Source organism: Pongo abelii, chromosome 2 (genome assembly GCF_028885655.2).
Source record: "Pongo abelii isolate AG06213 chromosome 2, NHGRI_mPonAbe1-v2.0_pri, whole genome shotgun sequence".
In the NCBI taxonomy this organism is placed as follows: domain Eukaryota; kingdom Metazoa; phylum Chordata; class Mammalia; order Primates; family Hominidae; genus Pongo; species Pongo abelii.
Window position 1 is genome coordinate 28,811,468 of NC_085928.1, and position 27,659 is coordinate 28,839,126.

The 27,659-nt window shown below is 42.2% G+C and overlaps 1 long non-coding RNA gene across 1 annotated transcript in view; it reads right to left on the reverse strand.

Annotated features, from left to right (window-relative positions):
* Positions 1-309: 309 nt before the first annotated feature.
* The window catches only part of LOC112132735 (uncharacterized), a 54,168-nt gene continuing 26,818 nt past the window's right edge, over positions 310-27,659 (reverse strand). The window contains exon 4 of the long non-coding RNA XR_002914453.3: positions 310-1,423. This is a non-coding gene — a long non-coding RNA (uncharacterized LOC112132735). The remainder of the gene's footprint in view (positions 1,424-27,659) is intronic.

The window sequence follows — 27,659 nt, forward strand, 5'->3', positions numbered from 1 at the left end:
TTCTATTAAAAGGCAGAATGTGCTGTTTGAAGGTGTCCTAGAGATTAGAGAATAGTTGGTTTATCTGCAGCTATCTCATATTGATCTTTCAGTCATCTTCAGGATTAATTGATTTGCTTCAAATAAGATTTTTATACTACCAGCATCAGGGAGAATTTCAAAACCTCAATAGGAAACTTAAATAAGCAGAAAATGTATATAAAGTATCATAGCAAATAAATATTTGTTAGTTTACTCTGCAAGTTATTCCAAAGAAACTTCTGAATTGCATGAATGAAACACATGGTTATAGAAATAAATGACGACCAATCAAATGAGAAATGCAAGTGCTATTTTTTCACAGCCTGCTATACAGCAAGGGGGTTAGCTACTGTCGCTATGTTTTGGCAGTGATTCAAAGGCAGAGAAATGAGAAAGCTTTATAGCGGGGCAGTGGGTGGGGAGGGAAGGGTTCAGGTGTATCCTGATTGGAGGCTGTTGCCATGGGGAAGCTGTAGGCAGGCTAAACAGAAGTAGGGGCATACTGCACGATCGTTTAGGGGTGCATGTTTCGTTTTCTCTGTTTGGTCTTAAATTGGATGTAGGCACAAAAATTAGGGTAGATGTCAGTTATTAATCAAGTCCTGGCCGTGTGGGGCCAGTTGTTACAGAAGTTACCCGTTAGCTTCCTGGATTGTTACCAGCGATAGCAACCTGGCTTCCAGCAAGTCTGTCAGAAGAAAAACTTCTCTATATTCTTATCTTCAGTACCTGGGGCCTATATTGACGAAAGAAAGATTAAAAAGGAAAAAAAAAGTTTTCTTCACATACAACAAAGAAGTAGTTTGCTCACTGAAGTTAGAGGTTCATATACCTAATTTAGTAGAGAAAGGGGAGAGGGCAGAAATAGCTCTCATAGAACAAATAGGTTTCTTTAGGAAAAACAAATGAGTTTTTAGAAGAACAAACAGGAGTTAAGAAAATTTGCTATAATGTTTGTTTATGCAGGTGGGGTGGTCTGTCTATCTTCTTCATGGCCATGAAACTCCCCAGGAGAGGGGATTTATGTAGCCTCATTTTTCAGAAGTTGCTGCTGTTAGTCAGATAAGACAAGCTCCAAGGACGCTATCCCCTGCATCTGTTGAATCTCAGATATCTTCAGTTTAAAATAATCTTCATATCAACTCTCGTGTTACAAGTGGGTCTCCGCAACTTATAGCAGGCTGGCGTCCTGAACTACTTATTGTAGATAAAGAAGTTAGTTTCCTAAGCAGGTTGCTGCATAATTCAGAGTTCTATTTTTTTTATATGGTCCAACCATTTTTCATTTGTACATTCAGTCTCGGATCGTCATGTGTGATGCCATTTTGCAGGGAAGGAAGGCAGATCTTTTTTCTCTTCCTTTTCTCACAAATTCGTATTGCCATGAATATAAGCATATGTCCTGCAGTTTAAAGGAATTCAGAATGAATATGGCATATTTTCAGCAAAGTCAGCTTCTCCTTTTTGTTTCAATTGTAATTGTGCTGCAATCACACTCTGTATTGGAAGAAGATCTGTATCCCTTAGTAGATACAAAGAAAATGTAATGGAGATAGATATAGGGGAGTGAAATTTAGAGGCAAATGAAGGGTAGAATCAAGGGAGGGGTTCGGTGCTCTTGCAGTACCTGGTTGTCTGGCTTTTACCCAAGAAAAGCTATGGGGAATGCTCAACAAGGCAGTGAAGAGAAACAAGGGAAGAGAGAAATAGCACAAATAGAAAAAAGACACTGAGACTCAGTAATTCTGATTAACATTTAACTTTCATCCACTCCAGAATGGTTAGAATGACTAACCTGCTTCATCCATACAAGCTAGTGTCCTTTTCTATCTTCTCCTTTAACAATTCTAAACTGAGTTTTTCTACAATTCTGAGGCTAACCCTGTAGTCTCATCCTCACTAAAATAGAGTACAGAAACTTATAGGACAAAATCAGTTGCTCAAAGCAAAACAGAAATTACAAGGAAAATAAAAGGTAGGAATCAAATATTGGCCAGGCGCGGTGGCTTACGCCTGTAATCCCAACACTTTGGGAGGCGGGGGGGGCAGGTCACTTGGGGTTAGGAGTTTGAGACCAGCCTGGCCAACATGGTTAAACCCCATCTCTACCAAAAATACAGGCTAGGCACGGTGGTTCATGCCTATAATCACAGCACTTTGGGAGGCCAAGGTGGGCAGATCACCTGAGGTCAGGAGTTCAAGACCAGCCTGGCTAAAGTGGCAAAACCCCATCTCTACTAAAAATACAAAAAAATTGGCTGGGCACAGTGGCACACACCTGTAGTCCCAGCTACTCAGGAAGCTAAGGCAGGAGAATTGTTTGAACCCAGGAGGCGGAGGTTACAGTGAGCCGAGATCATGCCATTGCACTCCAGCCTGGGTGACAAGAGTGAAACTTGTCACTCCAGCCTGAGTGACAAGAGTGCTACTCTTGTCACTCAAAAAACCCATTTTTTGAGACTCTGTCTCAAAAAATAATAAATAATACATAAATACGTAAAATAAAATGAATAAAAAATACAAAACAAATAGCCAGGCGTGGTGACACACACTTATAATCCCAGCTACTTGGGAGGCTGAGGCAGGAGTATTGCTTGAACCCGGAAAGCAAAGGTTGCAGTGAGCTGAGATTGTACCACTGCAGTCCAGCTTGAATGACAAAGTGAGACTCTGTCTCAAAAAAAAAAAAAAAAAATTAATGCGTGATACCAAGGGAAGGAAGATGTTCAGTGAAAATTTTGTCCTCATTTTACATAGCACACTCCACAACTTGGTATCTCTAAGTAGACTATGTTTTCAAATTTTAATCTTAATTTTTTATTAAAATGATTGTAATTTAATACATGTAACATGCACTATCTATACCGAGAGGGGCAGAAAGTCAAGACTGACTTGTCTTGGGAAGAAAATGTCAAAATGTGCTTTAGATAGGGAGGGCTAATTGGCTTCCAACTTAAAATACTCCAGAAATTAGTCTACACTGCCAGGCCGTTATCTCTTACTAGGGAACACTGGGAGACAGAACATATGTGCTGTGGTTGAAAAGGGCAGAAGTTATATTCATTTTTAATTAGAAAAATTGCGATGGCCCTATAAATTATAGAATATGCAACTTTCCTTGGAGTCCCAGGAAGATGCTGGGTTTACTCTTCACATAATCAGTCCAAAAACACCAACAGTGCCACGTATGGAAGAATGCTCAGCCAGACTCCTATTCTCTGAAGAGAATCTCATCAACCTATTTGCTACTCTCCTGTAAGAGTCTAGCAGGCTATATAGACAAAGTAAATACAACTGATGGAATGTTGTTAGACTTGAATAAGATTTTAATTCTATAATACGTGATTTTCTCATCTACAAAAAGGTTTAAAGTTATAGCATAAAATTTTAAAACCTTGGCAAAAGCTTATATCCAATGCATTCAAAAGCTTAAGAACTCAATATTGCCAGAAGGACATTTTGAAGAGTGTCCCATTTAAAGGCAGAGATTAACATTTTGATCACTACCTGAGACTTTTGGAGCCCTGTCATTACTCAGAAAAAGGCACCTTCTCACCAGAAGATGGCTGGATGTCAGCTCATACTTATCTCTGCCCAAATATCCTTGGGCAGGACGCAGCTAAGCAGGTAGTCTGACTGCAACCCCCTCCACCATTCTCTGACTCCTTTTTCCCTGCTTTATTTTCTCCACAACATACAACAGCTTACAGCTTGTAGCATACTGTATGAGTTAGCTTATTTCGCTTATTTTCTGTCTCCATACTATAATACATGCTCCATGATTACAAGAATTTTTGTCCGTTTTGTTCACTGTTCTTGTCACCAGCACCTGGTGTGCCTGATTAATCATGATAGTGTTCAATAAATATTGCTGAAATAAGAAACTATAGAGGAAATGAACCAGGTCAAGTGAAATAAAGACAAAATAAATTTTGAAAGCAAAAGAATACGGTTTCCCTGTTATTACCCGGCTTGTCAGTAAAGCCCTACCGTGATAGTCAAAGTCAAGAGACGATCATATGAGACTCATTGTTCTTGACCTAGACCTGAGCACCACTGCACAGCATTAAAATCTTCCCTCTTCCTCCTCCTTTTGGTCCTTTTCTTGAATTCACCAATACCAACTCCATTTCTAAGGCAGTGTGACGTTTGCCCTCTAGTGATTTGACACTCTGCAAGTCTGTGAAACCAAGATGAATTGGGTACACTGGTCTCATCATTTCCTACGGCACAAAAGAAGCACTTCTTTTTGAAGAATTTTCAGAAAATTTCCACATAAAAAACATTATAACTAAAGACCACTATTTTTTTTTTCTTTTTTGAGATGGAGTCTTGCTCTATCGCCAGGCTAGAGTGCAGTGGCACGATCTTGGCTCACTGCAACCTCCAACTCCCTGGTTCAAGCAATTCTCCTGCTTGTAGCGTACTGTATGAGTTAGCTTATTTCGCTTATTTTTTAAATAAGCCTGGGAATAGCAGAAGTCAGTATGCAAAATGAAGATGACAGTTTTTTTTTTTTTTTAGACGGAGTCTCGCTCTGTCGCCCAGGCTGGAGTGCAGTGGCATGATCTCGGCTCACTGAAAGCTCTGCCTCCCAGGTTCACGCCATTCTCCTGCCTCAGCCTCCCGAGTAGCTGGGACTACAGGCGCCCGCCACCACGCCCAGCTAATTTTTTGTATTTTTTAGTAGAGACGGGGTTTCACCATGTTAGCCAGGATGGTCTTGATCTCCTGATCTCGTGATCCGGCCGCTTCGGCCTCCCAAAGTGCTGGGATTACAGGTGTGAGCCACCGCGCCCAGCCCAGCTACTTTTTATTAGGAGGCCTCTGATGCTACTTCTGAAGTCCTGAGGTGTAGGTCACCAATACTTAGAAGTGGTTATCATGAAATATTGAAAAGAATTGCATAGGCCGAGCACAGTGGTTCATACCTGTAATCCCAGCACTTTGGGAGGCCAAGGTGGGCGGATCGCTTGAGGTCAGGAGTTCAAGACCAGCCTGGCCAACATGGCGAAACCCTGTCTCTACTAAAAAAATACAAAAAATTAGCCAGGCGTGGTGGCGCATGCCTGTAGTCCCAGCTACACAGGAGGCTGAGGCGGAAGAATCATTTGAATCTGGGAGGCAGAGGTTGCAGTGAGCTGAGAGCAACTGCACTCTACCCTGGGCAACAAAGCGAGATCTCATCTTGAAAAAAAAAATACATACATGGTTTAGTTTTTTATTACGTAAAAATATTAAAAATAATTTTCAGGTCAGGCGCAGTGGCTCACTCCTGTAATCCCAGGACTTTGGGAGGCTAAGGTGGGAAGATCATGAGGTCAGGAGTTTGAGACCTGCCTGGCCAATATGGTGAAACCCCATCTTTACTAAAAAAAAACAAAAAATTAGGTGGACGTGGTGGCGGGTGCCTGTAGTACCAGCTACACGGGAGGCTGAGGCAGGAGAATCGCTTCAACCTGGGAAGCAGAGGTTGCAGTGATCTGAGATCACACCACTGCACTCCAGCCTGGTGACAGAGCGAGACTCCATCTCAAAATAAATAAATAAAATAAAATAAATAATAATAATTTTCAGAAACTGGCACTCCCAGAAAATGGAGTAACTGAACATCCTTGAAGAGAGATCTGGGCATGGGTCTTCCTTTCAGGTATCCACCGCAGTCACTAAGCCTGTCAATTTTACCACCTTAAAATTTCTTGGATCAATTCTGTCTTCTCAATTGACCCTGCTGTCTTGGTTAAGATTATCATCATCTCTCACATTAACTGCTGAAACAATTATTTCTCTACTTCTGTTCTAGCCTTCACATTCCCCCTACTGCAAATGAGACTGTCATTCTTATTCTTAAAATACTAAATAGCTTCCTTTTACCCAAAAGATGAAAATCTAAACCAAAGTTTCTTCTTCCTTTTTTTTTGAGACTGAGTCTCACTGTGTCACCCAGGCTAGAATGCAGTAATGCAGTGATGTGATCTCGGCTCACTGCAACCTCTGCGCCTTGGGTTGGCGCAATTCTCCTGCCTCAGGCTCCCGAGTAGCTGGGATTACAGGTGTGCACCACCACACCCGGTTAATTTTTATATTTTTAGTAGAGACGGGGTTTCACCATATTGGCGAGGCTGGTCTTGAACTCCTGACTTCAGGTGATCCACCCACCTCAGCCTCCCAGAGTGCTGGGATTACAGGCATGAGCCACCACGCCTGGCCTAAACCAACATTTCTCAAAGTGTGTTTCATAAAACACTAGTCTTCAAAGTAAAAAATATATATATATGATGCTGGCAATTTTTCTTCTGAGTTGTTTTTAATATATTCATGTAATAAAAAACTAAACCATTTATGCAGTTGTTTTTACTATTTCATGACAACCACATCTAAGTATTGGTGATTTACACCCCAGAACTTCAGAAGTAGCATGACAATGTCTCGCTCTGTCACCCAGGCTGGAGTGCAGTGGCACTATCTTAGCTCACTGCAACCTCTACCTCCAGGGTCCAAGTAATTCTTGTGCCTCAGCCTCCCAAGCAGCTGGGATTACAGGCTCCCGCCATCACGCCTGGCTTATTTTTGTATTTTTAGTAGAGATGAGGTTTCACCTTGTTGACCAGGCTGGTCTTGAACTCCTGGCCTCAAGTGTTCTGCCCACCTCAGCCTCTCAGAGTGCTGGGATTACAGGCATGAGCCACCATGCCCGGCCTAGACTGGGTAATTTTAAAACAACATAAATTTATTGCTCATGGTTCTGGAGGGTGGGAAGTTTAAGGTCAAAGTGCCAGCAGATTCAGCGTCTCATTAGGGCTTCCTCTATGCTTCAAAGATGGTTCCTTCTATGTATCCTCATGTGACAGAAGGGGCAAACAAGCTCCCTCAAGCCCCTGTTATAAGGATTATGATCCCATTCCTGATCATGAAGCCCTCCTGACCTAATTGTCTTTCAAAGGCCCCACCTCTTAATACCATTGCACTGGGGACTAGGTTCCAACATATCAGTTTGTGGGGGACACAAAGATTCAGACTATCACTCTTATAAACATTTTATTAAATAATACATACATAAATAGTACACCCGGAAAGATACGTGCATAAGTTATACAGCCTGATGAATAATCACGGTTAACATACTGGTGCAACAACCACCAAAATCAAGAAATAAAGTATTACAGGCCAGGCGCAGTGGCTCACGCCTGTAATCTCAGCACTTTGAGGCCGAGGCAGGTGGATCATGAGGTCAGGAAATCGAGACCATCCTGGCTAACACGGTGAAACCCCGTCTCTACTAAAAATACAAAAAATTAGCCGAGTGTGGTGACAGGCACCTGTAGTCCCAGCTACTCGGGAGGCTGAGGCAGGAGAATGGTGTGAACCTGGGAGGCGGAGCTTGCAGTGAGCAGAGATCTGGCCACTGCACTCCAGCCTGGGCAACAGAGCGAGACTCCAATTCAAGAAAAGAAAAAGAAATAAAGTATTACAATCTAGCTACTTTCCTTTTGCTCTTCCAGCCACTATTCTTTTCCTCTTTCCCAGTTAATCACTAACCAACTTCTACAATTTACAATCTACTTGTATCCAAGGTTGACTTACATGAGCCCCTGTTGACATGTCATTAGTACACCAACTAATAGTATAGCTGGGATTCAAATTCGACTCTGTCTGTTTGTAAAGTTTATGCTTTGGGAAAATTCTTAATAGTCGTTTCCATTCCCTACTGATACAGCAGAATTGCTAAGAAAAACAAAGCCTAATTATTTCTTCAAATCACCGATGTTCCCACCCTGCACCTTGACAGAAGAGAAAAATGCGCTTCACAGACAAACAAAACATGTGAATGAAAAAGAACATTAAATTCAATTGTTTATTAAATAATAAAGCTACTGATTCTAACATCTTTGGCTGGACACAGGAACTATATATAGGATATAAGAACTGTACATAATTGTGTATGTGTGTGTGTGTATGTTTATATATACATATGTATATTATATATATACATACAATATACAAACACATACACATTTATGTGTATTAGAGACAGAGAGAATAAGAGTCCACAACCAAATGTGTATAATGAAATATCTTTCTGTAAGTTTGGCATAAACTCATTTGGTAGCACAACCTGCCCTGAACCAATATGAAACTAAATATAGTATTTTTATTATGACAATATAATTTATTATATAAATATAATACATAAATATATCTTTATGATCAAATGTTAATGTGTTTAGACAACCTATACCATCCCAAACTTCACTAGGTGTGTCATGTAACATGGCATATGTATTATACTATCTGATTTCTAGTATCATTAGTGTGACAAGTATGCATTCTCTTCCACTACCACCCACCTCAAACAAAAAAAAGAAAACAGAAGGCTGGGCATGGTGGCTCATGCCTATAATCCCAGCGCTTTGGGAGGCCGAAGTAGGCGGATCACCTGAGGTCAGGAGTTCGAGAACAGCCTGGCCAACATGGTGAAATACCATCTCTACTAAAAATACAAAAAAATTAGCTGGACGTGGTGGCGGGCACCCGTAATCCCAGCTACTTGGGAGGCTGAGAAAGGAGAATTGCTTGAACTCGGGAGGCAGACGTTACAGTGAGCCAAGATTGTGCCATTGCACTCCAGCCTGGGTGACAAAAGCAAAACTCCGTCTCAAAAAAAAAAAAGAAAGAAAGAAAGAAAAACGAAACAGAAAAGAAATCTGGTAGTGTATACATAGATTGTTAAGTACTTAAAAACAAAACTGTTCGGAGGCCCAGGTGGGCGGATCACTTGAGATCAGGAGTTTGAGACTAGCCTGGTCAACATGTTGAAACCCCATCTCCACTAAAAATACAAAAATTAGCCAGGTGTGGTGGCACACGCCTGTAGTCCTAGCTAACTGGGAGGCTGAGGCAGGAGAATCTCTTGAACTCAGGAGGCAGAGAAGTTGTCGTGAGCCAAGATAGTGCCACTGCACTCCAGCCTTGGTGACAGAGTGAGACTCTGTCTCAAAAAAAGAAAAAAAAAGACAAGGCACAGTGTCTCACGCCTGTAATCCCAGCACTTTGGGAAGCCGAGGCAGATGGATCATGAGGTCAGGGGTTCAAGACCAGCCTGGCCAACATAGTGAAACCCCATCTCTACTAAAAATGTAAAAATTAGCCAGCCGTGGTGGCACGTACCTGTAGTCCCAGCTACTCGGGAGGCTGAGGCGGGAGAATCGCTTGAACCCAGGAGGTGGAGGTTGCAGTGAGCCGAGACTGCGCCATTGCACTCCAGCCTGGGTGACAAAGTGAGACTCCATCTCAAAAAAAAAAAAAGAAAAAAAAAAACTGAAGGAAATTGAGGTTGCTGAGCTACTGTAACCAAAAGAAAGTAATGCAAACAATGTCCTCTTCTGTTGAGATGACTTGAAAACAGGAATGAGACATTGGAAAACAATAATCATACTTAATGGAAAGTCTTCATAATCCTGTAGTATAACAAGCTGCCTCTTTCACCTGTCTCTAACAAAGTATACAGAAATGCCATTTAAATATCATGTACACTTGACTGCAGGATTTTTTCCATTTGATCATTTCTGAAATCCAAATGTACCATTCCATTAATGTATGCATGTGGTGTATAAGTAAAACATCCATAACTAAATCAGCAATGAGTCTTATAGCCATTGATATCTCAGGATATATATTATGTCCCATCACACTAAGGCATTCACCTAGCTGTTTCTACTAGAAGGCTATAATAATAAAATTACAAGGCCTTCAGAGGAAAGACAATCATAGAATTCTAAGCAATGTGTTAGTGTGTAAGGCTTTAAATTGGAGCCATACAGACCTATTCAGCAATCCTTTCACTATGACTAAATTACTTTTGGGAGTAACTCCCTCAAGTTAGCAGACCAGAAAATACATTTATTCATTAAGCAAACTGTTGTATCATTAAGGTATAAATATAAAAAGGTCAAGTTAGACTGTAAAAACACCAAAACGAAGTGCACCTAATTCTTAATAATTAGATAATATTATAAATATAAAATTATGTTTTGCATGTTATATTTTTGTGTTTGTTTAAAAGGTAGATATCACAATGAACACATATTTTGCAGCCTGCTTTTTCAAATTGCCACATAATATCCAAAGGGTGGCTATTCCACAGACATTTCCCAAAGTAATGAACATTTTTATTGTTTCTAATTTATTGCTATGTCAAATGTACTTCAGAATATCTCTAGAGGGCATGTTAAAAAATGGTATATCCTGGTTGCCTCTAGGAAGAACAAATAGTAGAACAGACACAAGGGTTTGAGAAAGATCTTTACTTTTCCCTGAATAACCTGTTATACATTTGAATTTTTTTATGTGAAAATAATAATTACATTAAAAAAAGGTTTAAATACAATATCAGTACTGTATAGCCATTAAAATGGAAATACACAAAGAAAAGCTGCAATGAACTTGCTTTGTTGGATGTATTTTTTGGTTGCAATCTACCAGGCACTGTGTTAAGTGCTGTATGTATGTTGTCTCATTTTGCCTCACTTAATCTTCATAGTAATCTTATAAGACAGGTGTTGGCCCTACTTTTACAGATAAGAAAATTGAGTGTGAACAAGTTATCTTCTCAAGTCACAGAGAGAGGCTGTGTGTAACAAAACCAGAATTTAAACCAGATTTTTCTGGCTCAAAAATCCTTGCTCTCAGCCACTGACCTGTAATAACTACTCTGTTTCCAGAAAATGCTAAACTCTCCTACCTCTGGCTGTGCTACAACTTTAGTGAATCACTTGCAGGACTCTGGTGAACTAGATTTTCCTATGTCCGTGGACTTCTGTCTTTTCTGATTACAAGCCTTCCCCTCTTGATTAATCCCTACCTTTCCTTCAGTGGTCGAGGCTGATGTCTTGCAATCTTTCCCTAAGCATCAGACTTAGTTGAAAGCCTTCTGTCTGCCTTTTGCAGCATTCTGTGCTACCAATGTGTTCATTAACGTATCAGATCACTTGTATGTCTCCCAGCCAAACAGCACATTCTTAGGGTCAGAGAAATCTAAATATTCCTCATATTACTAGTCCCAATGTTTGTAATATTTAGCACATTTATTTAGCTAGTAATATTTAGCCTCAATCACTATATGCTTAATTCAAGTTAAGGACTAATATATACAAAGAATCATAGAATGTTGGAGCTACTTCAGTGGTTTCCAACCTCAGCTGCACACTCTAACTTTTTAAAAATAGATTATCTGGCTTACCCTAGACTTAATAAATCAGAATATCTACAGGTGGAAATCCACAATCTATATTGTTTAAATGGCCTTTCAGTTGATGCCAAGCTTGGGAATCTCTGATCTACTCTATTTGTCTCATTTTATGGAATATGAAGATTGAGATCTAGAGGATAAATAACTGGCAAATGTCACAAGCAGAAGTAAAGATAGGACTTGCACTCCAGTCTCTTGATTTATAGCTGCTTTACTTAATCACTCAAAAACTATTTATTAAATATCTTTGGCCGGGCACAGTGGCTCACACCTGTAATCCCGTCACTTTGGGAGGCCAAGGCGGGCGGATCACGAGTTCAGGAGTTCGACATCAGCCTGGCCAAAATGGTGAAAGGCCGTCTCTACTAAAGACAGAAAAATTAGCCAGGCATGGTGGCGCATGCCTGTAGTCCCAGCTACTCGGGAGGCTGAGGCTGAAGAATCATTTGAACCTGGAAGCCAAGGTTGCAGTAAGCTGAGATTGTGCCACTGCACTCCAGCCTGAGCGACAAAGTGAGACTCCATCTCAAAAAAAAAAAAAAAAAGCGTGTATATATATATATATATATATATATATATATATATATATATCTTTTATGTGAAAAGTATTGTACTGAGCACTGGAGATACAGCAGTGAATAAACTAGACTTAATACCTGTACGAGAGCTTGTGTTGTAATGGCAAAGATAGCACAGCATTAAACACATGACCATATAATTAATTGTTTAACTTGTATTGCATTAAAACAGTACCTGGTGGTGGGCTGGGCACAGTGGCTCACACCTGTAATCCCAGCACTTTGGGAGGCTGAGGCAGGTGGATCATGAGGTCAGGAGTTCGAGACCATCCTGGCCAATATGGTGAAACCCTGTCTCTACTAAAAATACAAAAATTAGCCAGGCGTGGTGGCGGGTGCCTGCATTCCCAGCTACTTGGGAGGCTGAGGCAGGAGAATCGCTTGAACCCAGGAGGTGGAGGTTGCAGTGAGCCGAGATCACATCACTGCACTCCAGCCTGGGCAACAGAGCCAGACTCCGTCTCAAATAAATAAATAAATAAAAGAGTACCTGGTGGTATAAAGCATATATATATAATTGGGGGACCTGCCTTACTTTTGGGGGTTGAGGGTAGTCACATAATCTTACTTGAGATGAGCTCTCTGAGCTCTCGAGAGAACATACAGAAATAAATAAAAAATATTATCTCAAGATAATCTTTGGCCCATGGGTTCTCTATGAGACATCTTTTAATTTTCTGTTTTCACTGTGATGACAACCTTAAAAATTAACAGAAACACTTTCTGGATCATTTTTTATAACTGAGTTCTGCCCGAAGCTCATATTGAACATGTGTGTTTTTTACTGAGTTGGCCACAAGTAGTACAACTGTAGTAATCTCAGGCTAAGGTGAAAAGAAGATATCAACTTAGGCCAGGCATGGTGGCTCATGCCTGTAATCCCAGCACTCTGGGAGGCCGAGGCAGGCAGATCACGAGGTCAGGAGTTCAAGACCAGCCTGGCCAACATGGTGAAACCCCATCTCTACTAAAAATACAAAAATTAGCCAGGTGTGGTGGTGCGCACCTGTAATGCTCAGCTACTTGGGAGGCTGAGGCAGGAGAATAGCTTGAACCCTGGAGGCAGAGGTTGCAGTGAGCAGAGATCCCGCCACTGCACTTCAGCCTGGGTGACAGAGCAAGACTCCATCTCAGAAAACAAAAGAAAGAAAGAAAGAAAAGAATAGACTAACAATATGTATGTGTTGTATTCCTGCCAAGAGAAGATCAAATGTGCATCATGAATGCTGAAAGAAAGTCTGTTTCACAGTAGTTCACATAGAGGAGAGTGGTGAATGGTGTGTGTCATGACACAGCACCTATATACCAGTCATGTTGAGCTCAAAAAGACCTGTAATCCCAAAGTGCTGGGATTACAGGCGTGAGCCACCATGCCCGGCCACATGGTCTCTTTCTTTTTAGTTAATAGCCATTAACTAAAATTTATTTTGGGTGGGATGTTGTATATGAACTGTGAACATAGGAGTTATAATTTTACATTTGTATCCAGCCAGGCGCCGTGGCTCACGCCTGTAATCCCAGCACTTTGAGAGGCTGAGGGTGGATCACTTGAGGTCAGGAGTTGGAGATCAGCCTGGCCAACATGGCAAAACCCTGTCTCTACTAAAAATACAAAAATTAGCCAGGCATGGTGGCACCCACCTGTAATCCCAGCTACTCGGGAGGCTGAGGCAGGAGAATCACTTGAACCTGGGAGACAGAGATGGCAGTAAACAGATCACACCACTGCACTCCAGCCTGGGCAACGGAGTGAGACTCTGTCTCAAAAAAATAAATAAATAAATTTTATGTTTGTATATATTTTATGTTGTAATAAAATAAACTAAATCAATATTTGGACACAAGAATATATATATATTTTTTTCTTTAAACTGATGCCGACTGGGTGCTTACATCTGTAATCTCAGTGTTTGGGAGGCCAAGGCATGAGGATCACTTAAAGCCAGGAGTTCAAGACTGGGCCTGGACAACATAGCAAGACCCCATCTCCAAAAAAAAAAAAATGTATTAGCTGGGTATGGTGGTGCACACCTGTAGCCCTAACTACTATGGAGGCTGAGGCAGGAGGATCACTGGAGCCCAGGAGTTCAAGGTTACAGTGAGCCATGATCATACCATTGTACTCCAGACTGGGCAATAGAGTGCTACCCTGTCTCAAAAATAAATGAAAAAGTAAATAATAAACTGATTCATACATTACTCACTAGGCAAGGGGGCAGATGTGTGCACATGTATTGGAGGGTCAGCGGGAGGAAGCATCCAGCAGAATTTAAAAGGTTCATAGGGGACCTAGGGAGAACTCCATAAGTGGCCCTGAGCATGGTTGGTGCAGAACAAGCAGAGGGCAGACAGGACAGGCCAGGGCTGACATGGGCTACTAAGAGGAATTTAGCCTTTTCCCTAAGAACAATGAGAAGCCCTTGTTCCTCACATTACATTAACCATTCTAGAAATCTATTTCTGTTGTGGCATTTAAAATTCTAAAATAACTTTTTTTTTTTTTTAGACGGCATCTAGCTCTGTTGCCCAGGCTGGAGTGCAATGGCACGATCTCGGTTCACTGCAACCTCTGCCTCCTGGGTTCAAGCGATTCTCCTGCCTCAGCTTCCCGAGTAGTTGGGATTACAGGCGCACACCACCACACTCGGCTAATTCTTTTAATATATTTTTAGTAGAGACAGGGTTTCACTCTGCTGGTCAGGCTGGTCTCAAACTCCCGACCTCAGGCGATCCGCCCACCTTGGCCTCCCAAAAAGCTGGGATTACAGGCATGAGCCACTGCACCCAGCCACCACATCCATGTGTCACATTTTTTGCGAACTCCTGTGCATGCATGCAATTAAATTTGTTGTATTTGTGTATTAATCTGTCTTTTGTGAATTTACTTTGCAGAGACCCAGCCCTGGACCTAAGATGATAGAGGAAAAAAAAAATCTACCTGCAATTCATGGACTTTCTCTATAAAATACAGTAGCTACAACCAGGTGCGGTGGCTCACACCTGTAATCCTAGCACTTTGGAAGGCTGAGGCAGGCGGATCACGAAGTCAAGGGTTCGAGACCAGCCTGGCCAACATGGTGAAACCCATCTCTACTAACAATACAAAAATTAGACAGGCGTGGTGGCACGTGCCTGTAATCCCAGCTACTCAGGAGCCTGAGGCAGAAGAATTGCTTGAACCCGGGAAACGGAGGTTGCAGTGAGCCGAGATCATGGCCACTGCACTCCAGCCTGGGCGACAGAGCAAGACTCTATCTCAAAAAAAAAATACATTAGCTACTATCGATATGTAGCTATTAGGCACTTAAATCAGAAATGGTCTCAGTCGAGATGTTCTGTAAGCATAAAATACAGCCTAAATTTCAAAGACTTAATACCAAAAAAGAATACATCTTATTAAAATATATTTTTATTGATTACATGTTTAAATGATATTATTTTGAATATATTGTGGTAAATAAAATATATTATTAAAACGTTTTCTTTTTTTTACTTTTTTAAAAATGTGGCTACTAGAAAATTTAATATTACATATATGGCTTACATTATATGTCTATTGGACAGACCAATATATAATCTTCATACTAGTACACGCATAATAATTTTTAAAACTTTTAAAACGTGAGGTATGTACAACTGGTGCTACAGAAATGCAAAGGATCATGAGAGACTACTATGAATAACTACGCCAACAAATTGGATAATTTAGAAGAAATGAATAAATTTCTAGCATACAACTTAATCAGAATGAGTCATGAAGAAATAAAAATTTTTAACAGAAAAATAATGAGAAGATTGAAGCAGTAATCAAAAAAAAATCCCAACAAAGAAAAGCCCAGGACCAGATGGCTTCACAGGTGAATGCTACCAACCATTTAAAGAAGAATTAACACCAATCCTCTTCAAACTCTTCTAAAAAATTAAAAAGAAAGGCAACCGGGCGCGGTGGCTCACGCCTGTAATCCCAGCACTTTGGGAGGCCGAGGCGGGCGGATCACGAGGTCAGGAGATCGAGACCATCCTGGCTAACACGGTGAAACCCCCTCTCTACTAAAAATACAAAAAATTAGCCAGGCGTGGTGGCGGGCACCTGTAGTCCCAGCTACTAGGGAGGCTGAGGCAGGAGAATGGCGTGAACCCAGGAGGTGGAGCTTGAAGTGAGCCGAGATCGCGCCACTGCACTCCAGCCTGGGCGACAGAGTGAGATTCCGTCTCAAAGAAAAAAAATAGAAAATTAAAAAGAAAGGAACACTTCTAAACTCATTTTAAGCCACCAGCATTATTCTCATACCAAAGCCAGATAAAAACATTATAAGGAAAGAAAACTACAGGCTAATATTCCTAGTGAAAATAAATATAAAAACCTTCAACAAGATCCAGCAAAATGAATTTAACAGCACATCAAATGATTATATAACATGATCAAGTGGTCTGTACATGGCACCTTTGTAACTGGCACCGTTTTAAGTGCTTATGTACATGTTAATGCATTTAATCCTCACAAGAGCCCAGTGAGACAGGCACTATTATTCTCCCGATTTGCAGATGAGTAAACTGAAGCACAGATGGTACATAGAACATATTTGGAAGAATATACAAGAAACTGACAACAGTAGTGGCCTCTGAGGAGCAACTGGGGGGTTAAGGTCAGGAATAAAAATGAGACTGATATTCACTGTTTATCTTTTTGTGCAGATTGAATTTTGTTGCAATGTGAATGAATATACGTTACCACTTTAATTTTTTTTTTTTTTTTTTTTTTTGAGATGGCATTTTGCTCTGTTACACAGGTTAGAGTGCAATGGCACTATCTCGGCTCACCGCAACCTCTGCCTCCTCGGTTCAAGCAATTCTTCTACCTCAGCCTCCTGAATGGCTGAGATTACAGGTGCCCGCCACCATGCCCAGCTATTTTGTTTTTTGTATTTTTAGTAGAGACAGGGTTTCTCCATGGTAGTCAGGCTGGTCTTGTACTCCCGACCTCAGGTACTCTGCCCACCTCAGCCTCCCAAAGTGTTGGGATTACAGGCGTGAGCCATTGCCCCTGGCTTAATTTTTTTAAATATAAAAATATATTGGCTCTTATACTACCTGTTTTTCTTACAAACAGAGTAATAATAATAATAAATAAGAAAATGCGGCCAGGCACAGTGGCTCACGCCTGTAATCCCAGCACTTTGGGAGGCAGAGGTGGGTGGATCACCTGAGGTCAGGCGTTTGAGACCAGCCTGGCCAACATGGCGAAACCCTGTCTCCAGTAAAAACACAAAATTAGCCAGGCATAGTGGTGCATGCCTGTAATCCCAGCTACTCCAGAGGCTGAGGCAGGAGAATCGCTTGAACCTGGGAGGCAGAGGTTGCAGTGAGCAGAGATCGCACCACCTGCACTCCAGCCTGGGTGACAGAGGGAGACTCCCTCTCAAAAACAGATAGATAGGTAGACAGACAGATAGACAGACAGACAGACAGACAGACAGACAGATAGATAGATAGATAGATAAAAATAGATTATAAAGGAGCTGAAAAATTCCTATTGTCCAGTAACATTGTAGCCATCATAATGTTATAGTGCATGTTTCTGGTGATGCTGGTATAAAAAAACCTACTGAACTGCTAGTCATATAAAAATATAGAATGTACAGTTATGTACAGTACATACTACTTGATAATGATAATAAATGACCACATTATTGGTTTATGTATTTACTCTACTACACTTTTTATTATTATTTTAGAATGTACTCTATTAAAAAAAAAAGTGCTAACTGCAAAACAGCCTAAGGCAAGTTCTTTAGGAGATATTCCAGAAGGCATTTTTATTATAGGAAATGACAGATCCATGCATATTATTGCCTCTGAAGACCTTCCAATGGGACAAGATGTGGAGGTGGAAGACAGTGATGTTGATGATACTGACCCTGTGTAGGCCTTGGCTAAGGTATGTGTTTGTGTCTTAGTTTTTAAAATAAAAGTTTAAAACTTTAAAAATAAACAATTTTAAAAATAGAAAAAGCGTACAAAAAAAATAAAGACATTTTTGTACAGATGTACAATGTGTGTTTTAAGCTGTTATTACAAAAGAGTCAAAAAGTTTTTAAAAATGTAAAAGTTTATAAAGTGAAAAAGTTACAGTAATCTCAACTACATGGGAGGTTGAAGCATGAGAATCACTTTGATCCAGGAGGCAGAGGTTTCAGTGAGCCGAGATGGTGCCACTGCACTCCAGCCTGGGTGATAGAGTGAGACCCTGTCTCAAAAAATATATATAAAGAAAAAAAAAGTTAGTAAGCTACGGTTAACTTATTACTAAAGAAAGAAAAAAATTTTTAATAAATTTAGTGAAGCTTAAGTGTAGTGTTTGTAAAGTCTACAGTAGCGTTCAGTAATGTCCTAGGCCTTTACATTCACTCACCACTCATTCACTGAGTCACCCAGAACAACTTCCAGTCCTGCAGACTTCATTCAGGGTAAGTGCCCTATACAGGCATACCATTTTTTATCTTGTATACCATGTTTTTACTGTATCTTTTCTAAGTTTACATGTGTCTAAATATAGAAATACTTACCATTGTGTTACAACTGCTTACAGTATTCAGTACAGTAACATGCTATACAGGTTTGTAAATAGGCTATGCCACACAGCCTAGGTGTGTAGTAGGCTGTATCATCCAGGTTTATGTAAGTACACTCTATGATGTTCCTATGACAAAAATCATGTAACGATGCATTTCTCAGAATGTATCCCTGTCATTAAGCAATGCATGGTCGTATATGGATTCATTAGAATTTTCTTAATAACAGAGATTAGCCAGGCACGATGGCTCACTCCTGTAATCCCAGAACTTTGGGAGGCCGAAGCAGGCAGATTGAGCTCCAGAGGTCGAGACCAGCCTGGGCAACACAGTGAAACCCCGTCTCTACTAAAATACAAAAAATTAGCCAGGCTAATGTATGTGTTTGTGTCTTAGTTTCTAACAGGCATGGTGGCGTGCACCTGTAATCCCAGCTACTAAGGAGGCTGAGGCAGTAGAATCGCTTGAACCTGGGAGGCAGAGGTTGCAGTGAGCCCAGATTGTGCCACTGCACTGCAGCCTGTACGACAGAGCGAGACTGTCTCCAAAAAAAAACAGAGATTAAAAATCCTGTGTGAGCCAAGGACAGATTCACTATGGATGTGCACAGGCGATCCTGTTGTTTCAACCACACTTCTACACTAATCACTACTATCAGAGAAACCCAAATCATTAAGATCCCTTAAGCAACAGCTTGTAGTTACTGAAAATTTACACTGAGTGGGAACTATGGGTATTCAAGAGAATAAAATAAACAGAGCTTCTGCCTTCAAGGACAGGAAAATGAGATGTCTACTTATGCAATGATAATGAGCAATGCACAGAGACCTATTATTAAGCAGTAGCTAAATGTGTGAATTAGACAAGTGATTGAGTACTTCAGAAAAGGAGAACTCTGTGTTGGCTGCATGGAGCTGGGGAATAGGTAGAACTTGGGCTGATCTTTAAAAACTAACAGCATTCAACTTGGATCAACTGCGATGTGGGAGACTAAAAGATGAAGCACTCTGGCTTCATTGTTTTATGCATATAGTCATATTACAGCTATGGAACCATGGTTATTATTACTAGCACATCACTTGCATAGTATTCCAGACAAAAATGCATAGTTCAGATCTAGTTGTGAATCCTAGAGTTCCATGTGGCTGGGCCCTTCCGCCACAGCTACCCTGGAGAGCAGCAGCCAGGACTTTGCGCTACCCTATGGCCCAGGGCCTCCACCAGGGCAACCAAGAAGATGAGCGGAGCACAGCAGAGCCACCACTGCAGGCGCCTCACCAAGCATACAAAATCCAAGGGACATGATCCAAGAGGTGTGTGGCTCTCACCCTTATGAGCTGCGTGCCATGGAGCTGCTCAAGTTCACCGAGAAAAGAGTGGGAACACACGTCCATGCCAAGAAGCAGCAGGAGGAGCTGCGATCCGGCCTGGATTGCCAAGAACTGAGCCTCCTCCCCCTCTCTGTACACAATAAAACCTTCAGTCAATCTAATTGTGAAGAAATATCAGACAACCTCAAATTAAAAGTCATTCTAATAACTAAACTATGTTCTTCAAAAATGTCAATGTCATGAAAAAGAAAACAAACAAAAAAGACTGAGAATCTGTTGCAGATTAAGGAAGACTGAAGAGATGTGGCAATGAATACAACACATAATCCTAGACCAAATTCTTAATTTTTTATCTTTCATCAGGCAACACCTCATTCTGAGTCATAGAATGTCTTCCCCTTAAACTTTATTTATTTATTTTTGTAGAGACAAGGTCTCGCTATGCTGCCTAGGATGGTCTCGAACTCCTGGCCTCAAGCCATCCTCCTGACTTGGCCTCCCTAAGTGCTGGGATTAAAGGCATGAGCCACTGTGCTTGGCCTTAAACTTCATTTTTAAAATTGTAGTAAAGGATATTACTGAGACAATTTACAAAACTGAAATAGGGACTGTAAATAAGACAAAAATATTGTATCAATATTTGAATTTGATAACTATACCATATGTGGTTGATACGTGGTTACATGAGACAACGTCCTTCTTCTTAGGAAATAATGATGAGGAAGAAAGAAACATGATCTATGCATCCTATTCTCAAATGATTAGGAAATTTGTGCCCAGGCACAGTGGCTCACACCTGTAATCCCAGCATTTTGGGAGGCCAAGGCGAGTGGATCGCTTGGGCTCAGGAGTTTGAGACCAGCCTGGTCAACATGGTGGAACCCGATCTCTAGAAAAAATTAGCCTGGCATGGTAGTGAGTAACCGTAGTCCCAGCTACTCTGGAGGCTAAGGTGAGAGAATTGCCTGAACCCAGGAAATTGAGGCTGCAGTGAGCTATGATCATGCCACTCTATTACAACCTGGGCAACAGAGTAAGATCCTGTTTTTCAAAAAGAAAGAAAATTTTGTGTGTGTGTGCGTGCGTGCATGTATAAAAAGAGAGACAGAAAGCAAATATAGCAAAATGTTAAACATTAGTCAATCTGACTAAAGGGTACACAGTGGTTATTTGTACTATTCTTGCAATATTTCTATGAGCTTGAAATTATTTCAAAATAAAAGTTAAAAATACAGCCAGGCACGGTGGCTCACGCCTGTAATCCCAGCACTTTAGGAGGCTGAGGCAGGAGGATCACAAGGTCAGGAGATGGAGACCATCCTGGCCAACATGTTGAAACCCCGTGTCTATTAAAAATACAAAAATTAGCCAGGGGTGCTGGTGGGCACCCATAGTCCCAAGCTGCTCAGGAGGCTGAGGTAGGAGAATCGCTTGAACCCAGGAGTCCGAGGTTACAGTGAGCCAAGATCGTGCCACTGCACTCCAGCCTGGGGGACAGAGTGAGACTCTGCCTCAAAATAAATAAATAAATAGATAAATAAATACACTCTCTGCACTGAAGAAAAGATATTTACTGTGTTCCTTGAAAGCTGTAGTGGCAAATGGAAGCAGTTTGAGAACAGATTATGTAAAACCTTGACAGGGAAGGAGTCTACTTAATTCTATAAGAAATAGAGAACGATAAAGATTTTCTAGCCAAGGACTAGCTAAAAATCTGTGTTTTGGACGGCTCAACTAGGGGCAATAGTGAGGGTTGGGTAAGGGGAAGGTGGGAGACCTCATCAGTCAGTAAGCGGTAACAGTAATTCAGAAGAAAACTGGTTAAATAACAGTCTAAATTAAGGAAAAGAAAAGAAACATATTTACGAATACTATTTAGGCCGGGCGCGGTGGCTCACGCCTGTAATCCCAGCACTTTGGGAGGCAGAGGCGGGCGGATCACGAGGTCAGGAGATTGAGACCGTCCTGGCTAACACGGTGAAACCCCGTCTCTATTAAAAACACAAAAAATTAGCCGGGCGTGGTTGCAGGCGCCTGTAGTCCTAGCTACTTGGGAGGCTGAGGCAGGAGAATGGCATGAACATGGGAGGCGGAACTTGCAGTGAGCCGAGATCGCGCCACTGCACTCCAGCCTGGGGGACAGAGCGAGACTCCGTCTCAAAAACAAAAACAAAAAAAGAATACTATGTTCAGCCGGGCATGGTTACTCACGCCTGTAATCCCAGCACTTTAGGAGGCCGAGGCGGACGGATCATGAGGTCAGGAGTTGGAGACCAGGGCAACATGATGAAACCCCGTCTCAACTAAAAATACAAAAATTAGCCAGGTGTGGTGGCAGGCGCCAGTAATCCCAGCTGCTTGGGAAGCTGAGGCAGGAGAATCTCTTGAACCCGGGAGGTGGAGGTTGCAGTGAGCCGAGATGGCGCCATTGCACTCCAGCCTGGGGTACAAGAGCGAGACTTAGTCTCAAAAAAAAAAAAAAAAAAAATACTATGTTCACTATTTGGGTGATGGGTTGAATAGAAGCATTAATGCAATATATGCATGGGAGGCCAAGGCTGGCAGATCTGCTGAGGTCAGGAGTTCAAGACCAGCCTGGCCAACATGGCAAAACCCCATCTCTACTTAAAAAATACAAAAATGAGCCAGTGTGGTGGTGCATGCCTGTAATCCCAGCTACTCGGGAGGCTGAGACAGGAGAATTGCATGAACCTGGGAGGCAGAGTTTGTAGTGAGCAGAGACCTTGCTACTGCACTCCAGCCTGGTGACAGAGCGAGGCTCTGTCTCAAAAAACAAAAACAAAAAGAAAAAAAGAATTAACAGCATTATTGGATATGGAAGACTAGGATGAGCTGCAGATAATTTTCGATTTTCATATCTATGGTTTTGTTGTTTATTGTATTTTAGATCCAGAAGTAGTTTAGGGTAGTCTATTAGGGTAGTCCAGTAGTTAACATAGTGTACAGAAGAAAAAGTATGATTTTTGAAGTCACGCAAACATGTCTTCAAATCCTGGCTTGAACATATATGATGTGTCTCTGAATATATACTTTTACTTCTCTAAGCTTTTATGTTCTTATCTGCAAAAGTATAAAATCAGAACAAGTATATCTATCAGAACAATATTACTGAGTGACTAACAGTCTAATAGTCCAAAATCTATGTTTGAATCCTAGCTTTTTTATTTCTTAGCAGTGTGCCTCAGGACAGGGTATTTTTCTTTCAAAATTTCAGTTTCCTCATCTATAAAATAAAAACTGCAGCCAAGCATGGTGGGTCATGCCTGTAATCCAAGCACTTTGGGAGGCCAAAGCAGGTGGATCATCTGAGGTCAGGAGTTCAAGACCAGCTTGGCCAACATGGTGAAACCCTCTCTTTGGATCATCTGAGTTCAGGAGTTCAAGACCAACCTGGCCAAGATGGTGAAACCCTGTCTCTATTAAAGATACAAAAATTAGCTGGGAGTCATGGAAGGTGCCTGTAATTCCAGCTACTTGGGAGGCTGAGGCAGTAGAATCGCTTGAACCTGGGAGGCGGAGGTTGCAGTGAGCCGAGATCGCGCCACTGCACTCCAGCCTGGGCAACAGAGTGAGACTTCGTCTCAAAAAAAAAAACAAAAACAAAGACCTTATTCTCTTTGCACTGCTTTATCCCCATCACCTAATGGAATGGTATGGTTAATTTTATGTGTCAACTTGGCTAGGCTATGTACCCAGCTTGGTTACATACTAGTCTAGATGTTGGTATGAAGTTATTAGGTAGAAGTGATTAACATTTACAGTCAGTTGATTTTAAATAACAGAGATTAATCTCCATGATATGGGTGGGCCTTATCCAATTAGATTAAGGTTGTTTTTTGTTTTGTTTTTGTTTTTTTGTTTTGAGACGGAGTCTCACTCTGTCGCTCAGGCTGGAGTGCAGTGTGCAGTGGCGAGATCTTGGCTCACTGCAACCTCCACCTCCTGGGTTCAAGCGATTCTCCTGCCTCGGCCTCCTGAGTAGCTGAGACTACAGGTGCCTCCCACCACGCCCAGCGAATTTTTTTTTATTTTTAGTAGAGACGGGGTTTTACCATATTGGCCAGGCTGGTCTTGAACTCCTGACCTTGTGATCTGCCCGCCACTGCCTCCCAAAGTGCTAGGACTACAGGCATGAGCCAACTCGCCTGGCCTAGATGAAGGTTTTAAGAATAAGGTTACTGGCGGAAGAGGTGGCTCACGCCTGCAATCCCAGCACATTGGGAGCCTGAGGCGAGCAGATCACGTGAGGTCAGGAGTTCGAGACCAGCCTGGCCAATATGGTGAAACCTCGTCTCTACTAAAAATACAAAAATTAGCTGGGCGTGGTGGCACGTGCCTGTAATCCCAGCTATGTGGGAGGCTGAGGCAGGAGGATCACTCGGACCCGGGAGGCAGAGGTTGTGGTGAGTTGAGATTGCGCCACTGCACTCCAGCCTGGGCAACAGAGTAACTCTGTCTCAAAAAAAAAAGAATAAGTTTCCTAGGCCGGGTGTGGTGGCTCACACCTGTAATCCTAGCACTTTGGGAGGCCGAGGCGGGAGGAGAGCTTGAAGTCAGGAGTTTGAGACAAGCCTGGCCATCATGGTGAAACCTTGTCTCTACTGAAAATACAAAAATTAGCCAGGCATGATAGCAGGTGCCCGTAATCCCAGGTACTCGGGAGACTGAGGTAGAAGAATTGCTTGAAACTGGGAGGTGGAGGTTGCAGTGAGCTGAGACTGCACCACTGCACTCCAGCCCAGATGACAGAGTGAAACTCCATCTCAAAAAAAAAAAGAATAAGATTCTTAAGAACAACATCCTGGTTGGGCACCATGGCTCATGCCTGTAATCTCAACACTGGGAGACTGAGGCAGGAGGATCTCTTGAGCCCAGGAGTTTGAGACTAGCCTGGGCAGCATGGTGAGACCTTTTCTCTACAAAAAATTGTAAAAATTAGCCAGATGTGGTGGCCTGCACCTGTAGTCCCAGCTACTTGGGAAAATGAGGCAGGAGGATTGCTTGAGCAAAAAGGTCAAGGCTGAAGTGAGCCATGTTTGTGCCACTGCACTCCAGCCTGGGCAACAGAATGAGATCTTGTCTCAAAAACGAACAAACAAACAAAAAAACTGAAGTTGGCCAGGCACGGTGGCTCACAGCTGTAATCCCAGCACTTTGGGAGGCTGGGGCAGGTGGATCACCTGAGGTCAGGAGGTCAAGAACAGTCTGGCCAACATGGTGAAACCCCATCTCTACTAAAAAAAAAAAAAAATACAAAAACTAGCCAGGCATGATGGCAGGCACCTGTAATTCCAGCTACTCAGGAGGCTGAGGCAGGAGAATCACTTGAACCTTGGAGGCAGAGGTTGCAGTGAGCCGAGATCGCGCCATTGCACTCCAGCTTGGAAGACAAGAGTGAGACTTTGTCTCAAAACAAACAAACAAAAACAAAAAAGCTGAAGTTTTCCAAAAGAGAAAGAATTCAGCCTGAGTTTCCAACCTGCTGGCCTTCCCCATGGATTCTAGATGTGCCAGTGTCCACAATCATGTGAGCCAATTCCTGAACCTCTCTCTCTGCCTCTCTTTCTTTGGAAAACCCAGACTGACACTTTTATCATTCATTTTATTATTATTATTATTTTCATTTTGTTGAGACGGAGTTTCGCTCTTGTTGCCCAGGCTGGCGCGATCTCAGCTCACCACAACCTCCAACTCCTGGGTTCAAGCGATTCTCCTGCCTCAGCCTCCTGAGTAGCTGCGATTACAGACATGTACCACCACGCCCGGCTAATTTTTGTATTTTTAGTAGTGATGAGTTTTCTCCATGTTGGTCAGGCTGGTCTCAAAATCCTGACCTCAGGTAATCCGCCCGCCTTGACCTCCCAAAGTGCTGAGATTACAGGCGTGAGCTACCACGCCCGGCTTCATTTTCTCCTTTTTTTTTTTTTGTGAGACAGAGTCTTGATCTGTCACCCAGGCTGGAGGGCAGTGGCGCGATCTTGGCTCAGTGCAACCTCTGCCTCCCGGGTTCAAGCAATTCTCTGCCTCAGCCTTCTGAGTAGCTGGGATTACAGGCACCCGCCACCACGCTCAGCTTATTTTTGTATTTTTAGTAGAGAAGGAGTTTCACCATGTTGGCCAGGCTGGTCTTGAACTCCTGACCTCGTGATCTGCCTGCCTCAGCCTCCTAAAGTGCTGGGATTACAGGCGTGAGCCACTACGACTGGGCTTACCATTCATTTTCATTTTTTTTCTTTTGTGACCTTCTATGGGTTCAGTTGTGTTCTAGGATCTGGGAATGTAGCAGGGACCTAGAACACAGGCTTTTCTCTCATGGCTAATATTCTTATGGAGGAAGACAGAAACTTGTAGGGGCTAAGACAAATCTCTTTTGCCCTCTGAAGGTTCACTAGAAATCAACTGACAAAAGGCTGATTAAAAGGAGAAAGGCAGACAAAGCATTAATGTACACACGCATGCATGGGTTTTAAAAACTCAAAGGGCCAGATAAGCTGGGCGCAGTGGCTCACGCCTGTAATCCTAGCACTTTGGGAGGCTGAGGCGGGTGGATCGCCTGAGGTCGGGAGTTGGAGACCAGCCTGACCAACACAGAGAAAGCCCGTCTTTACTAAAAATACAAAATTAGCCAGGCATGGTAGTGTATGCCTGTAATCCCAGCTATTCAGGAGGCTGAGGCAGGAGAATCGCTTGAACCTAGGAGGTGGAGGTTGCGGTGAGCCGAGATTGAGCCATTGCACCACTCCAGCCTGGGCAACAAGAGTGAAAAAAAAGAAAGGGCCAGATAGTTGATGCTTTTATACCACCTGAGGTTAGAGAAAGAAGAGGGGCTCAGAGCATGGCAAGAGAGGTTATGGGAGGGAGAGAAGAGGAAAAGCTTTTTAGCTATTCTTAGGTTTTCAGGCTCTCTAGCCATGTTTAAATATGTCAAATAAGTATATTTGGTGTAAAATTTTTTTTGTTTTCTTTAGTCAATAAGCAAACAAATAAGCAGACCAATTTCAAATAGCTATCAGTGCCATGTGGAGAGAGGGCTATGAGACAGAGAAGCAGAGGGAAGGTGGTCTCTCCAGAATGGGTGCTCAGGGAAGGGCTGAAGAGATGACATTTGAACTGAATGAAAAGGGAGCAAGCCATGAGGTTATGGAGGGGCAGGTATTCTAAGCAAGAATTCCAAGGAGCAGTAAGTTTGAAGGCTGTGAAGGGAAGACGGGTCTGGCATGTATGAGAAACAGCAAGAATAACTCTGCCCTGAAGAAGAGTAAGCCAGAGGAAAGTGGTGGGGGAGAGTTAAGAGACCTTGTCAAATTGAAAGACTTGTAAACAGTAGTAATGCATTCAGATTATACTCTAAACTTACTGTGATTTTCAAGATTTACATTTTTAAATGTCTGCTACTGAAATGTCGATCACTGGCTTAATGGTAGGCATTGAAATCATTATGCAGAATCTACTTCTGTTAGAGCTAATGTCTGTCCAAGGGTTTGCATTGCTCAGTTCCCACCTTGATCCCCCTACCCCAGCAGAATAAGTAGCTTCTGGGAGCTGAGTTGAAAATGCAGAACTCAGGCCCTGCTGCAGACCTACTGAATCAGAATTTGCATTTTAATAAAATCCCCAGGTGGTTCATGAGCACCTGAAAGTTTGAGGGGACTCAACCTTGACTGCATTATGGAAACACCTGGGAAACTAATTTGTTTAAAAAAAACAAAACTGTTACCTGGGTCACCCTAGAGTAATGGCATAATTGGTCTGAGGTGCAGCCTGTGCATCGGAAATTCTGGAAGCCACTTATCTTCCAAAGGTCAAAAACTGCTGCCCTAAAGCCACAGTGGGTGACAGGCAGCTGTTTTTCATGCTTAGCTGATTGCCCATGCTCCGTTTTCCTTTA